Here is a 14,816-nt window from a genome sequence, read left to right on the forward strand (position 1 = left end):
CAGCTTTGGCAATGAAGCCACACCCTGCTCCTTCGTGCTTCGTTATTGCTAGGCATGTGAGAAAGAAGGGGTAGAAAATACTGGCTTTTCTTGAAGCTCCCAAGATGAGGTGACATTTCTTGGTTGGTAGGAAACCCAACTGTGCCCTCGCCGTGCATCTGCGTCCTACAATTGTGCCAGAAGTCATTCTGTGTTCTGTATATCCCTCTGGCTGTTCCTCTTGTGGTTTGATTAACTTTCCCCCCAAGACCCTGCAAGTGTAATCTCCTGCTTGTATAAACTGTGTCTCCACTAGAGGGGGACGCCAGTATAGCTGTAGTGGGAAGCTCTGAGGATCTGGTAAGTTGTGGTGCTTTACTCTTCCTTCTGGCCTGGCAGTGTTGCCCGTTGGGTTGAGTATTCTTGGAAGAAGGTTGCTGCAAGACTGAAGGCAGCAGCTGACCAAGTAATAGGCTTTGGGTTTTTCCAAAACACTGTCAGTTCTGCCAGCATGCCATAGTGTATTTTTTTATGGAATCATGGAATGGTTTGGGTTGGAAGGGACCTTAAGGATCATCTAGGTCCCAAGCCCCGACCACATACAGGAACACCTTCCACTAGACCAGGCTGGCTGAAGCGCTGTGCAGCATAACCTCAATACAGTTCCAGGGATGGGGCATCCACAGCCTCTCTGGGCAGCCTGTTCCACCACCCTCACAGTAAAGAATTTATTCCTAATACCTAATCAAAATATACCCTCTTTCTGGGTCAATTACCCCCTGCAATATCACTACGTACCCTTGTAAAAAGTCCCTTCCCAACCTTTTTATAGCCCCTCTTTAGGTACTGGAAGGTGCTATAAAGTCTTCCCAGTACCTTCTCTTCTTGAGGCTGAATAACCCCAATTCTCTCAGCCTGTCTTTGTAGGGGAGAGAGGTGCTTCAGCCCTCTGATCATTTCTGTGGCCCTCTCTGAACTTGCTTGTTCTTCTCTTCAGAGGTCCAGAGCTGGATGCAATACTCCAGGTGGGATCTCCTGAGAGTGGAGTAGAGGGGGAGTGTAAGGTTGGCTGATGCAAGAGAGGCTGCTCAGTAGTGGGAGGCTGAAAATCAGACCCAACATGCCTAAGTGGGCTGTGTCAGGGATGAGAGTAACTGTGCATGGGCCTCAAGCTTTGGTGTCATGGACACCACTGGTGTGTGCAATTGTGGGATGCCTAAAAAATCTGGTTTGTGGGTGGATTTCAGTACATTCTCCTTTTGTGGCCTGGATCCCTTGAACTTCTTAGTTTATTTGTGCAGTCACAAAAAAAGTCTTAGTGGTTCCCAAGTAATGCTTTATGGCTTATGCTTTTGTTGCAAACTGTCTGAAGGAGGCTTTGAAATGTGTATGTATTTAATGTTTGTACCCATGCTAATGTGCACCGAGTTCCAACGGAAGAGCTGAAGGCAAACTACTAGCTAGTTTTTATTCTCTTTTTTCTTTAAGAATAGTCCACTGATATTCAGTTGTACTTTTGTCCAATATGACTGTTTTTTCACCTTTCTTACTCTTTAAAAGAGGTGCAAAAGGAGTTTAGCTAAAAAGTGGTGAGACAGACTAGATAGTGCTTGAACGCTAACCTGTCATCGTATGTGTTAGAACACAGGTTTTTTTGGTTTTGTTCTGTTTTTACATCAACTCCATTCTGCCTTCTGGCTTTCTGTTTTCCACTTGAATTTGTGGCATCTCCCAAATATTCTGATTGAAATATTTGTTGTTTCTGCTGGGCATTGTGTATATTGAGAACCTAGTCAGAGAAGCTGAATAATCACTGAAGTATGGTGTGAATTTACAACAGCCTACTTAATTCATGTGACCTCTTGTATGCTCTAAGAGCCTGTCTGCTAAACACAACTCGGAGTTAATCCAAGTCAATTCTTAAAGTGAGTTAGTCAAGCTGTGAGCTAATCCTCTGTATTTACCTGCTTGTTCAGATAGGCAGCAGCCTAAGTTGCTTTAGACTTCACTTGATAATTGAAAGGGGAAGGGTCAGAGGGAGAGGTGATGAAATCTTGGTGTTCTCTTCATACCTCTCCTTTAAGGGCATATTTCAGTAGTGCTTTGCATTTATAAGTCTTGAATTCATAGAATGATCAGCATAAGCTACCCGAGGCCAAAACCCAGTACTCTGCTGCAGTTCTCTGCATATCTGACAGCTGCTGCTGCTCCCAGGGTATTTTGGGGAGTGTGTTACATCCTGATCATCCATAAAAACAGTTCCACAGAAAGTCCAACTGGTTGAGTTGGCATACTGTAGACAGCAGGGAGCATGGGGCAGACTGTGAGGACAAGGAAACCCAGTTGACCTCTGCCAAGAAACTAGTAACCAGCCCCAATTTTACAGCAGGGATTCACAAATTCTGGGTGTATTTTTCTGAGCACACCAGAGATTTGCATGATGGACAAGAAGTAAATCCCTTTCATTCATCAACATCAGGATTTTTGTTGTCTTGAGCTACTGGGTTTCCTCCCCCTCCATCTTGACAAGATCAAAGGTAAGATCGTATTTCTGGGTCACTGCTGTCCATCATATAAGTTTGTTTGTGGCCTTGGGAAAGAGCAGTGACATGAGAATAGGGAATTTAAATCCTGTCATTAAGATAATTCTTTCTTATTGTTAATTCTAGGTTCTTTCAAACTTCATTCAGATTAACTATGCAAAATACAGCACTGCGGAAAGTGTCTGGAGAACAGTCAGTTGAACCAATGCAGATGTTGCATAAATATTCCTGAAGAAGCATGACTGTTATTTCTGGTTTGAGCAGTTGATAAATAGTTCCTGTGTCTGCATTGATGGTGGCCTGAACCACCTTAAGATATTGCCTGGCAGTCTTTAATGTATTTTCAGGAGTAGGGGGAATAGCTGGCAAATTTCTATTTCGGATAAACTAAATTAAACTGCTGTTTGTGCATCACTGGTCATGGTGCATGTAGATCTATATTGAAGTGGTGCCTTTGTAATTTGGGGTTTGGCAGGCTTAATTGTGAACTTCCTTGGCTTCAGCATTTCCAGATTATTGTATTTTGTGGTGGTTTATTCTGCCTGAAGATTGAACATCTGTTTTGTGGATGTGGGGGAAAAGGAAGTACTCACTTTAAGGCTGGCCCCTCTCAAAGCTGCTTAGAGAATTGTGACATTTTGTTATCATCCAGATGATTTTTTTATCTAGCAAAAGGATATTGCCTGAACGTTTAAATACAAACTTGTTTCAGAAGAGTGCCAGCCTATTACTACTTCTGAGTTTTAAACAAAAGGTGGAGTTTACTAATGGAGTCTCTGTTGATGATCTATGGAAGTGTTGAATTGTATCACTTGTTATTTCTTCTTAGAAACAAATGTTAAAAGTCTTTTTGTAAGTTGTTGAGAAGATCAAGTTCTTGTTACTTTTTCTGCTGGGGAGTGATAGTTGGAGAAAAGCATTATGATTTTGTATATAGTGCTTCATGCCTTGATACAATCATAATCATACAATGGCCTCGAAGCGACCTTAGAGATCATCTAGTTCCAGGCCCCCTGCATGGACAGGGGTACCCTTCCCTAGACCAGGTTGCTCAAAGCCCCATCCAACCTGACCTTAAACACTTCCAGGAATGGGGCATCCACACCTTCCCTGGGCAACCTGTTCCACTGTCTTACCACCCTCACAGTAAAGGATTTCTTCCTAATACATAACTTAAATCTACTCTCTGTCAGTTTGAATCCATTCTCCTTCCTTCTGTCTCTACATGATCTTTTAAAAAGTCCTTCTCTGTCTCTCTTGACAGCTCCCTTCAGGTATTGATAGGCTGCAATTTGGTCACCCTTCAGCCTCCTCTCTTCCAGGCTGAACAATCCCAAATCTCTCAGGCTTTTCTTGTAGGAGAGATGCTCCATCCCTCTAAACATCTTGGTGGCCTCTTCTGGACTCACTCCAAGAGGTCCATGTCCTTCCTGTGCTGGGACCCTGGAGCTGGATACAACAGCACCGCTCAGCTTGGTGTCCTCTGCAAATTTTCTGAGGATGCACTCTATCCTTGTAGCTGTGTCATTAATAAAGTTGATACAAAGGTCTTTGCCCACTGTTACCTTTTTTAATTATATTGATTAGTACACAAAATAGTCATGACAATATATTAAGAGCTAAATTCTGTCTATTACCCTTGCAATTCTAGTATTCAGAATCATTTTAATTAGCAGCTCCTTGCTCTGTCACTCTTTCTCTTTTTTTTTTTTTTTAATAACAGAGAGAGAGACAGAAGAGGACAAAAGCATGCACCATACTTGCTTCTTTTATACACTCATGTGCACACAATGCTGGCAGCAGTTAGTAATGCATCTTAAATGATGAACTATCCATGGTTACTTTGAACTTTTCTGCCTCTTAGTTTACTGCTTCAAATTTCATGTCTGTCAGTAAAAATAAACAATTTTAAAAGAGTTTCAGAAACTGCTTTGAAATTACTTCTTTTAGAAGGATTTGGTACTATGGAAGTCAGTATGATGGAAGTGTATATTTTGAAAATATATTCATATGACAGCAGCTTCATTGTGGTTGTGCTATGAGAGACCATCCATGTTGTAGCGACTTGTTTACATAAGCCTGAGCAAATTGGCATTATTCTCCTGGAACTGGTGTCTAGCTGTATTTTTCCTCTTTATTTTCTTGTGATTCTAGAAGTTTAAAGCGGTGAGATAATGTTGAAATTAGATGATTGCATGAATTATTACTCTAGAGTCTTCCTAGTTCATCTTGCTTTTACTTGAACTGCAGAAATTAAAAATTCACTTTCAGGGATATCTTGCTGCTCCAGTACACATCAATTAAAAAAACATTGTGAAGCTGCTGCCGCAGTTGTTTCTTGAAGATGGTGCTGTGGCTAGCAGAGATGTTTTAAAGCAATTTTTGTGTGTCTGTATTTTTCGTGTGGTTGTTTTATGCTGACCTGATCATTGTGTTGAAGAAGCTCCTAATACATCCAGAGACATCCATCTACCAGCCAGCAATCCCTTGCATTAAGGCAGATGCTCACTCTTTTCCCCCAGAGAGTGGGAAGAGGTTCTCCAGCCTTGATGAGTGGCAAAGGAATGGTCATCTCTAAGAAATTCTTAATAAGCAAGCACTAATGGAAGTCATTAGGAGAAGCTAGATAATGACTGAAATAATTCTAGAGATGCTGGATAGTAATGGGGAGGCAAACTGATGTGTTGGCTTTAAAAGGCAAACTGCAGGAAAGTGAGAAAACTGAGGAAGCCATGCAGAATTTTTTTGTGTTTTCAGACAAAGCTCAGCTTTTCAAAGAAGTCAGAGGCTTCAAGAGAAGATGAGGTATCATTCTGGGTTTAAAAAACAGCAAGAAAATGCTCCCCAAGAGATGGGTGTGGAATAGATACAATATGGAAATAATCAGGAAAGGAGGTTTAGCAAGTGAGAGAATTGCACTGGATGGTGCAAACTGACCTAGGTCAGGGAAGTATAGAAGGGATTCTGAAAAAGGACAACTACATAAAATAAGTGGAGGTTTTGTCTGACTGCAAATGAGCTTTCAAGTGCCTCAATGTGTAGCAGAGAAAGAGGTATCCTGTGTTTAACAAAGGAAAGGAGTATGATTTGGTTTTGGGGAGCACAGTCATGACACTTTTAGCAAAAGAAGTTGAGATGTTAATAGAAAATTACGAGTGTGTTTCTCTTTTTTCTTTATTTGGGTAAATTTCCTTTCATCAGTATGCAGAGAAACGTGGTGTGCTGGCTGCATCCCTTGTGGATTAGCCTGCTGCTGATGTGAGTCCAGTTTGTATCATAATTGACATGATGTAGGGTGAATGTGTTCATGATTTCACATGTTATAATGCCAAATACTATGGGTTTGTTCTTTCAAAGTATAAAATGTGACATCTTCTTCTCCCTCCAGAAACCCCAAACAACAAAATACACAACTCCAAGATAAAAACAATCCCTGAAAGAATGAACAACTTGTAATTTCGGGAATAATCTACTCATTTAAGGTCTTCTGGAGGTCCCTTCAGGGGCTGAACCTCAGAGTAGGTAAAGGAGACATCTGTAGTTTAGTTACAGACTCTTGAACTGTCTGCCATTTGGTGGAACCCAGTGCATGACTGTGGTCAGTTTGCTTTTGCCATCCTCAGAAGGAGTATGAGGCATGGTTAGAGGCAAATTAGAGTGGCATGTGGAAAAGATTTCCCTGCAAGATAAAGGCTTGAGGATATTATACTATCTACTGGTTTGTTTGATTATTTTCATTGAAAATCTCTGAAGAGAGGTTTTTGTCTTTTTATACATTCAGATTGATGATCTGCTTTTATTTGGGGATGTGGGCAGGGTCTCTAACCTTGCCCTGGTGGGATGACTTGGAAGGTATCTCTGCTGAGCCATGTTCTTTGTGACAGAAGATAATTTCTCTGAGAGAGTGCAACTGCATCATGATATTATTTAATTGTTGTAAATTAATTCAGTGCATGCTAAATAATTAAGGTGACAGATCATCTCTCTAGTCTCACAGTGGGGAAAGAGGGCAGTTTAACACAACACTCTCTCTGCAGAGTTTGTGAAACTATTTAGCTTGGTTAAGGAGGCTCTACCTGGGGCATCTTTGCTGAACTTCCAGGCTGTATTCTGTCATGGGAAGCCTTAGCAGCACTCTTGTAGTGGTCGTATTGTCGAGGCCAGAACAATGATCTTCCCCAGATTAGCCACAGAGCTCCTATTCAAAAAGGTTTGACTGACGTAATTTTTTTTTTTTTCTTGTTTGAAGCACAGACTGCACTGTGAATGCAAATGACTTAGATTTGAGATCCTTGTGTTGTGGAAGAGTCCTACTGAATGTAAAGGCAGTTTTTAAAATTTACATAGAAATAAATTTCTAGCCTGAGATCACTACTGAAATCTTCATCTTTTTTCCTCACATAAAAAAAGCTAAGAGCTGTACTGTGAAAGTAAAGACTGAGGTAGTGGAAACTGGAAGTCTCTTTTAGCCTCAGGAAGTTGCAAACTTCTCTGCAGCAGCTTTTAAAAAGTCTTTGAGATGTACAGGTGTGAGTTGGTGGAAGGCAGAAGGAAAGGTAGGAAAGACGAGTTTATTTATGTTTACTTTTTTTCTCATTAGTAATACGTTTTGAGACTTCTGCATTTTAATTTGATCTTTAAGTGTGCTCCCATGTTGGTTTGGTTTGGGTTTTTTTGTCAGATGCTTTTCAGGTGCCTGGGCATCTTGGGATTAAATTTTCCAAGGTGTTGTCTGTTACTTTGTTTTGATTTGCTTAAATAAAATCTGAGTGCTCTGGCTGATGATTTCAGTAAAGCAATCTGCAAGCTGATACACATCTAAACATGCTGCCATCCTGCTTTTAATGCTGTTAGTGGCTAAAGAGGTGGTGGTTGTAATTAATATTAAGCCGAATGTATGTTTTGGCTGACAAATCGCAATCAAAGCAGGCATCATACCAATGCAAAAGTAGATGTATTACTTACATGGAACCGTAGCAGTAATAAAATCTCTGACTCTTTGTTATATCTTTGTAAGACTGTATCACTTCCAAGACAATTGTTTAGGACACTGTTGTTCTGAAGGGGCAGCAATGGTGTAGGCATTACCTGTTTCAACATGTTCAGTTGTTGGGTTTGATCTGAACTTGGGAGATTTTTGTCCTGTTTTTCTGGTTGTTGAAGTCCTGAGAGCTCAGATTGCTGAAAACAAAGAAAAAAATCCCATGAAAGCACACACACAAAAAAAAAACCAACTGAGAAAAGCCAGAAAACATGTTATGTGCATGGGATAAAAGGAGGGTGTTTTTCAACAACCAGAAGAGGATAATGCCATTTTTGTGATCTGATCTGCTGGGGTGTCTGTGCTGTTTTTGCCTGGTCTCCCCTGAGATTTTGAGGTGGGTCAGGCAGCATGCTGGAGATCAAATGTCAGGTAGTGATGGCACTTGCTCCACCGGTCTTGCTGGAGGCTGTTCTCCTGTTCTCTCTCAGTGCCTAGGCAGAAGGCTGTCTCAGCTGGCCTCACTGACAACCTTCTGTAATCCGTCCCTGTCACACAGAACATCCTGTGAATGCAGCTCTGGTAGTGCTTCTGCAGCTCTGCTACAAAATCTTGTTGTGCTGCATACACAACAAGAAAAGCTGTCAGGTGAGTGAGGTCAGGAGAGAGGGTTTAGTACCAACCGGTTCTGGGTTTTGGGCCAACCAGCTCAACTGGCTTTTGTAGTTCCCAGTTCGTTTATTATTGATAAGTCATTTTTTGGTGACAGTGAAACATTTAAAACATTGTGTTACTCTTCTTGTTGCAGGTCTCCCTCCCTCTCCTTCCCTCCCTTCTGAGCCTTAATGATATGTTTTTTAGCCAGTTTCTGTGTTGTTCATTTATTGTGTCAGGTTGGAAAATGATCCTTTTTAATAATTGCTCTGGATATGTTTGTGCTCAAACAGTGCAATGCTTCATCAACAGTGGGAGTTCTGTGAGCAGAAGCAGCCTGCATAGAAATTGATGTCATTGGATTAACATTCTCAGTCTGTGAAATAAAAATTCTGATCTCTTAAACAATATCTGCAAAGAATTGACATTTAATGTCAAAGTGGATTAACCATTGACAACTGCAAAGAAATTACTAGGTCCATAGGGGATCCCTCCACAGGGACAGGGATTTGATGGAAAAATGTTTCTGGATATAAATTGATTTCCAGTTGTGGTTTGGGCAAATACATGTGCTGTGTTTTGGGGATGAGGTATTACTTATATAAGCATCTTTTACTCTGTGTAGTTATTGCCTGTGTTGGTGTAAGATTTTTTGACCCTATATAGCATGCTAGTCCAGCAGCAGCATGAAAAATTCACTTTATTTTCTGTGAGGATCTCAGTTTCTTCTGCAGAAGTGAATGAATAAGGTCAATTTTGTTGTACCTTCAGTCTGTCCTTGATCTTTCTTCTTAAAATTAAATATCTGGCCAATTTCTTAGAGCTGGTTGTAACTTTGTTACTTTTGTAACTTTTGTCGCTCTTGATACTGGGAAAGGGCAGAATCAAGTATGTTTTACTCTGGGTTTTGGTTTTGGTTTGGTTTTATTTCAATATTAGCAAGGTAGAGATTTCCTATTGTTGTTTCTGAACCTCTTCATATGTTAGCAAATTCCATTCTATTTTCCTAGACAGTGAAGTTAGACTCAAGAAATGTCTGGCTTTACTGGCAGGGACTGTTTCCAGGAGGGTTGATGGTGCAGCCAGCACAGGAAACATGGTGAGCTTGTCCCTTGTTTTTGGCACTCCCCTTCCAGACTTCCATGACCCCTCAGTAATACTTCACAAATCTGTTTTCACAGTGAATTTGTTCATTCTTATGAAGAGCTTCCAAATGGGTGAGCAGCTATAGCTCTGTAGTTCTTTAAAGCAGTCTGGCTAGTGATTAGAAACAGCAGACAGGAAGGCTTTGGTGGTGGAGATGTTTGTAGAACTGGTCTTCCTGGGAGCAATGGAGGGTAGTGTTGCATGTGCTGCAAGAACAGGTGTAACTTGTGTGTTTTGTTGGTAGTTGGTCTGAAGGTGTGCTGAATAGTTGCATTTACCACTGCTGAACGTATTTAATCAATGCCATAAACTAGATCTAGTAGTATTCCAATACTTATTGCCATGGTAATAGTGGACATGATGACACTCTTTATCCTGCTTTCTGGAGAGGGGTGTCAGGTGATAGAGCCTGGCTGATACCAACCAATGTGCAGAATTTGTATTGTAAAATGTATGTATTCAAACACACGTGATCAGCAAAGTTTGACTGGGACAGTTAATTTTGTGCTAGCTTCCAAACTGTTAGTGCATGTGCTGAGGCAGGAGAAAGGGTAGTCTCTTTGCTGAGACATCAGAAATTTGATGGGGAGATGGTACAGAGTCTCATTAAGTGGAAAAAAATCAGTCACTGTTGTCAGAAGAACTTCAAGGCAAGAGTATAACAATGGGCCACACCATCTGTCTGGAAATCCCCTCTTTTATTTATTTTCTGCTTCTTTTGCCCAATACTGAATTGCAACTATTACCTTTTTGCAGCTCTTTTAAGTATTGAACAGAGTGCAGGAGGTTATCCTCATTTGCAGATACAACACCCCATGGAACAGAGAGAGGGCAGAATTAGGAGGAAATTGTAAAGATCATAACCACTTCCACTGAGGAACACGGTAAATGCAGGCAGCTCAGCTTGCAAACTGCACACACTGAGCTACCTGCATTAAATGTATTCCTCAAAACTTAAATTATTTTGGCTTGTCCTAATGCTTTGGTGATGCCCTGGTTTTTGATAAAGTAAAATCAAGGGAACTGCCCAGGAAATTCAGTTTTTAGGAGTAAAATGGCAAGATGGACTTTGTCAGTTTCCAGTGGGTGTAATCAACAAAATAGCAGCTGTGTCCCCACCAACCAGCAAGAAGGAAATGCAGACTTTCCTACACATTGTGGTTTTTTGGAGGTTCCATATTCCAGAGTAGAGTCAGATTGTAAGCCCTCTCTATCACGTGACGTGGAAGAGGGATGATTTCAAGTGGGATCCTGAACAACAAGAAGGTTTTGAGCAAATTAAACAGGAGATTGTTCATGCAGTAGCCCTTGGGCCAGTCAGGATAGGACAAGATGTAAAAAGTGTGCTCTACACCGCAGCCAGGGAGAATGGATCTTCCTGGAGTCTCTCACAAGAAGTACCTGGGAAGACTCAAGGACAGCCCCTGGGGTTCTGAAGTTGGGGATACAAAGGATCCAAGACATGCTGCACGCAGTCTGGAAAAAAGTATCTGGCAGCTTAGGAAGGGAATCAATCTGCTTCAGAAGAGATACCAAAGTATGGCTCCTCCTGGCACCCCTACTGCCCAGTGCTGGGCTGAATGTTCAAAGCGGAAGTTCCTTCCACACTTCGTGCCACTGATGCTATGTGGAGTAAGTGGGTTGCACTTGATCACAACGTGAGCTCAAATAGGAAATCGAAATCGCTACAAGTCATCATGCTCTGGCCCAAAGGCAAAAATTTCAGATTATCATCAGAAGAGGAGGAGGAGGAGGTGGTGACGTCCTGAGGAGGCCCTACCACATAATCAGCTACCTGGAAATGAGAAGCTATACTCTCTCTTTACTGATAGTTTGTGCCATATCGTAGGGATATGTCAAAAATGAAAAGCTGCTGTATGGAGTCCTATATGACAAGTTGCAAAGCTGTTGAGGGAAAAGTTGGATCAAGTCAGGTTGCAGAGCTTAAAGCTGTCCATCTGGCTTTGGATATCGCTAAATGAGAGAAATGGCCAGTGTGCTACCCTTTACACTGACTTGTGGATGGTGGCAAATGCTGTGTGGGGTTGGGTGGAACAGTGGAAAAAGGCCAGTTGGCAGCACAGAGGGAAACCCATCTGGACTTCCGAATTGTGGCACGACATCTCTGCCTGAGTAGAGGAGGTCGTGGTAAAAATATGTCCTGTAGATTCACATGCATCCAAGAGTCAGGCTTGTGAAGAACATTGCAACAGCAGACAGGTGGATGAACTGCCAAGGTTAAAGTGTCTTGGGTGGATCTGGACTGGCAACAGGAATTATTTCTGGCTCAGTGGGCCCATGATGCCTCTGATCATCAGAAAAGAGATGCAACACTCAGATGGGCTCATGGTCTAGGTGTGGATTTAACCATGGACAGTATCTCCCAGGTGATCCATGATTGTGAGACATGCGCTGCGATCAAGCAGGCCAAGCGGGTGAAGCCTCTGTGGTATGGTGGGCGATGGTCCAAATACAAGTATGGGGAGGCCTGGCAGATTGATTACATCACACTGCCTCAAACCCGCCAAGGCAAGCGCTATGTGCTCACAATGGTAGAAGCCACCACTGGGTGGCTGGAGACCTACCCTGTGCCTCATGCTACTGCCCGTAACACCATCCTGGGCCTTGAAAAGCAAGTCCTTTGGAGGCATGGTACCCCTGAGAGAATCGAGTCTGACAATGGGACTCATTTCAAAAACAGACACCTGGCCCAGAGAGCATGGGATTAAGTGGGTGTATCATAGTCCCTTTCGTGCCCCAGTCTCTGCAAAAATTGAACAGTGCACTGAACTGCTAAAAACTACATTGAAAGCAATGGGTGTGGGACCTTCAAACATTGGGATCTACATTTAGTGAAGGCCACTGGTTCGTTAACACTAGAGGCACTCCCAGTTGAGCTGGCCCTGCCCAGTCAAAACCTCCATGTACTGTAGAAGAGGATAAAGTTCTTGTGGCACATAAGAGAAGTGTGTAAGGGAAGACAGTTTAGGTTAGTGCTGCCTCAAGAAAAGGCAAACCCATCCATGGGATTTTATTTTGTTCAAGGACCTGAGTGTACTTGGTGGGTAATGCAGAGGGATGGGGGAACATGGTGTGTACCTCAAGATTTGAGTTTTGGGTGAGAACAGTCTGTAATGTTGAATTATATAGTATTGGTTGCTGAATGACACTGCCGCTATATGCCGTAACTACCATGGGCAATGATTATGGATGCTCCAGATACACCAGTTGTGAGATCCTCATAGATCCTACAGTCATGGACTAAATGACGCAACAGACATCTTGGAGGGACAGCCACTGACTATGGAAATGATACTGTGTTTGTGTATACTTATATATGTATGTATGTAAAGTTGCAAAGTGTAGGATCTGGGCATGATGTAGATGGCATAGAATAAGGGGTGTATAGTGCTTGGTTTTTGGCCAAGACAGACTTAATTTCCTCACAGTAGTTGTGAGGGGTCAGAGCTTGGAGCCTGTGGGCATGCCTAGGTGGTTGTTCTACCCCATGGACATCACCGCAGGGGGCTGGAAGTAAGGGTATCTTGCTTCCAAGAAAGAGTGAGGGGGTTTGCAGTCAGAAAAAAAACATATGGGCACAGAGGGTCTGTGCACAGTTCATTGTCTCAGGTGCAGCATGGCACCAGGTCGGTCTTTGAGCACTTTAGCATGTAAGTCACCCTCTTTTTGTATACTTACGTTATTAATTTTAATGTTATTGCTGTTACTGTTCATATTCTTATCTCATTGCTTTAAATTGTTCTTATCTCAGTTTGGGACAGTAGGAAAACACCTCCATGAGTCCATAGTAGATAACTAAAAGTTTGTGCTACCACTATCATTTTAACAAGTAGCAAAATGAAATGCTAGGCAGGACAAATCAATGCTGCTGCTCTTCCCTGGATGGCATTCGTTTTTATTTGTGATGGCAAGGCTGCCATGGTGGGATGATGCATTTATTTGTGAGTTGAACAAATTAATTGCGAGCAGGATTGTTTAGTGAAGGCTGCCAGAAGTAAGTGATGCCAAATGAATACTTTCAGATGGCAAAAATTCAGATGGGACATCTGGAAGTGTGTCATTTATGTGAGATCTTTTTCTTACTTTCTCACCTTTTTTACATGGTGTTCAAATGTTTTATTTTCTTTGATGAGTTTACAGGACCTATCCATCTGGGATCAATTAGTACTTTATACTGTAAGCTAAGTTTTTATTCACCAGTGCAGTAAGGGTAGCTTTGTTTAGCTAAATTGCACTTAACAGCTTCAAGGTCACAGTATCACCATCTTCAGAGTCATGTAATCCAGAAACTTGAAGTCTGTGAAGTCAAGACAAAGTGATACCAAAAGGCACTCTCATACAGATGCAGGAAACCAAAGCTGAAAGAAGGCAATAATGCAGGAGACCTGGAATTGTCTGACACAGGAGACAGCACAGGGTGTGAAAATCCAGTTTTCCATTCTGTCCCAGAACCTTAGTGGAGGGGAGCAATGTATATTTGTGGCCCCAGATGAGATACTCAGTGATGCAGAAGTCATTGGTACTGCTCTATTACTGCAAATTTGCAGATCACCAGTGCGCTGTTCAAGGAACTGGGGAGGAAAAAGGGTAATGACTTTAGTCACTGGGTTTTGTAATGGATTTTCCGAAAACAGCTCCTTCAAGAAGATGCTTGTAATGCACAATTGCATTTCTCCTAAGTACTCCAAGTAATGACAAGACTGCATGGTTCCTCTTTTCTGTTGTATCAGACAGCTGATCCACAAAGCATGATGCTTAATCATGGCATATCAGAGAGCAGAATGTTTTATTTGGTGAGGATGCATTCCTTCACAGACAATCAGAAATTTTATCATTTTCATTTTATGAATTTTAGATCCTGATCCAACATGTTTCCCCAGTTTGCAGTTCTCTAAATGTACTCAGTAAAGACAGCAGTGTCCATCAAGAGAAGAGTACATTAAGTGGTATTTGCCTGCACCACTGGCAGTTCCAGTCTTTGGGACATGTGAATCTGCTTCCAAATTTGGGGATTTTTTTCAATGCTCTGCAGTGTAGCAAGGTATCAAAATCTCATTAATAAGAAGCTACTCCTGTGCTTTTGTTTTTCAGAATTTATTTTTAAAAAGAAATTACATTTCTTGTCATAATTCCTTTAGTGAAGTTTATTTGAGGATCCTGTTCCCTTTATTTGCAGTTCTTGAAAACACAGGGCTGCACCCTAAACTTATATAGGTATTAAGTTAGGAGCCACTTTTATTTGCTTAAATGGAGTCTGCCTGTTCCAGCACTGCTGTGAAATCACAGTCCCCTCTTGTATTTTTTTATTGCTGAAGATGATGAGGCAGGTGGGGAGTGGGGGGAGAGTTCTTCTGTACAGGCTGACCCTTTTTTTGGCTAGAATGCTTTTATGAGCCTAACCATTTGGCAGAAAGTGTTTATCATTGTGTACGTCGTAATCAGAAGGTTGGAATGAAAGCTGTTTGCATAAGAGCTTTCCTTTTCCCTAGCCA

The 14,816-nt window shown here is 41.8% G+C and overlaps 1 protein-coding gene across 4 annotated transcripts in view; it reads left to right on the forward strand.

Moving 5' to 3' along the window:
- The window catches only part of LPAR1 (lysophosphatidic acid receptor 1), an 82,201-nt gene that overhangs the window by 8,663 nt on the left and 58,722 nt on the right, over positions 1 to 14,816 (forward strand). Inside the window, exon 1 of one of the 4 annotated variants that reach the window (XM_048291548.1) lies at positions 8,093 to 8,151. The exons of the other annotated variants lie outside the window; for them this stretch is intronic. The gene's annotated coding sequence lies outside the window, so the exon portion shown is untranslated. Of the gene's footprint in view, positions 1 to 8,092; positions 8,152 to 14,816 lie in introns of those variants that run through there. 4 annotated transcript variants of the gene reach the window in all.

This window comes from Corvus hawaiiensis, chromosome Z, assembly GCF_020740725.1.
Source record: "Corvus hawaiiensis isolate bCorHaw1 chromosome Z, bCorHaw1.pri.cur, whole genome shotgun sequence".
In the NCBI taxonomy this organism is placed as follows: Eukaryota; Metazoa; Chordata; class Aves; order Passeriformes; family Corvidae; genus Corvus; species Corvus hawaiiensis.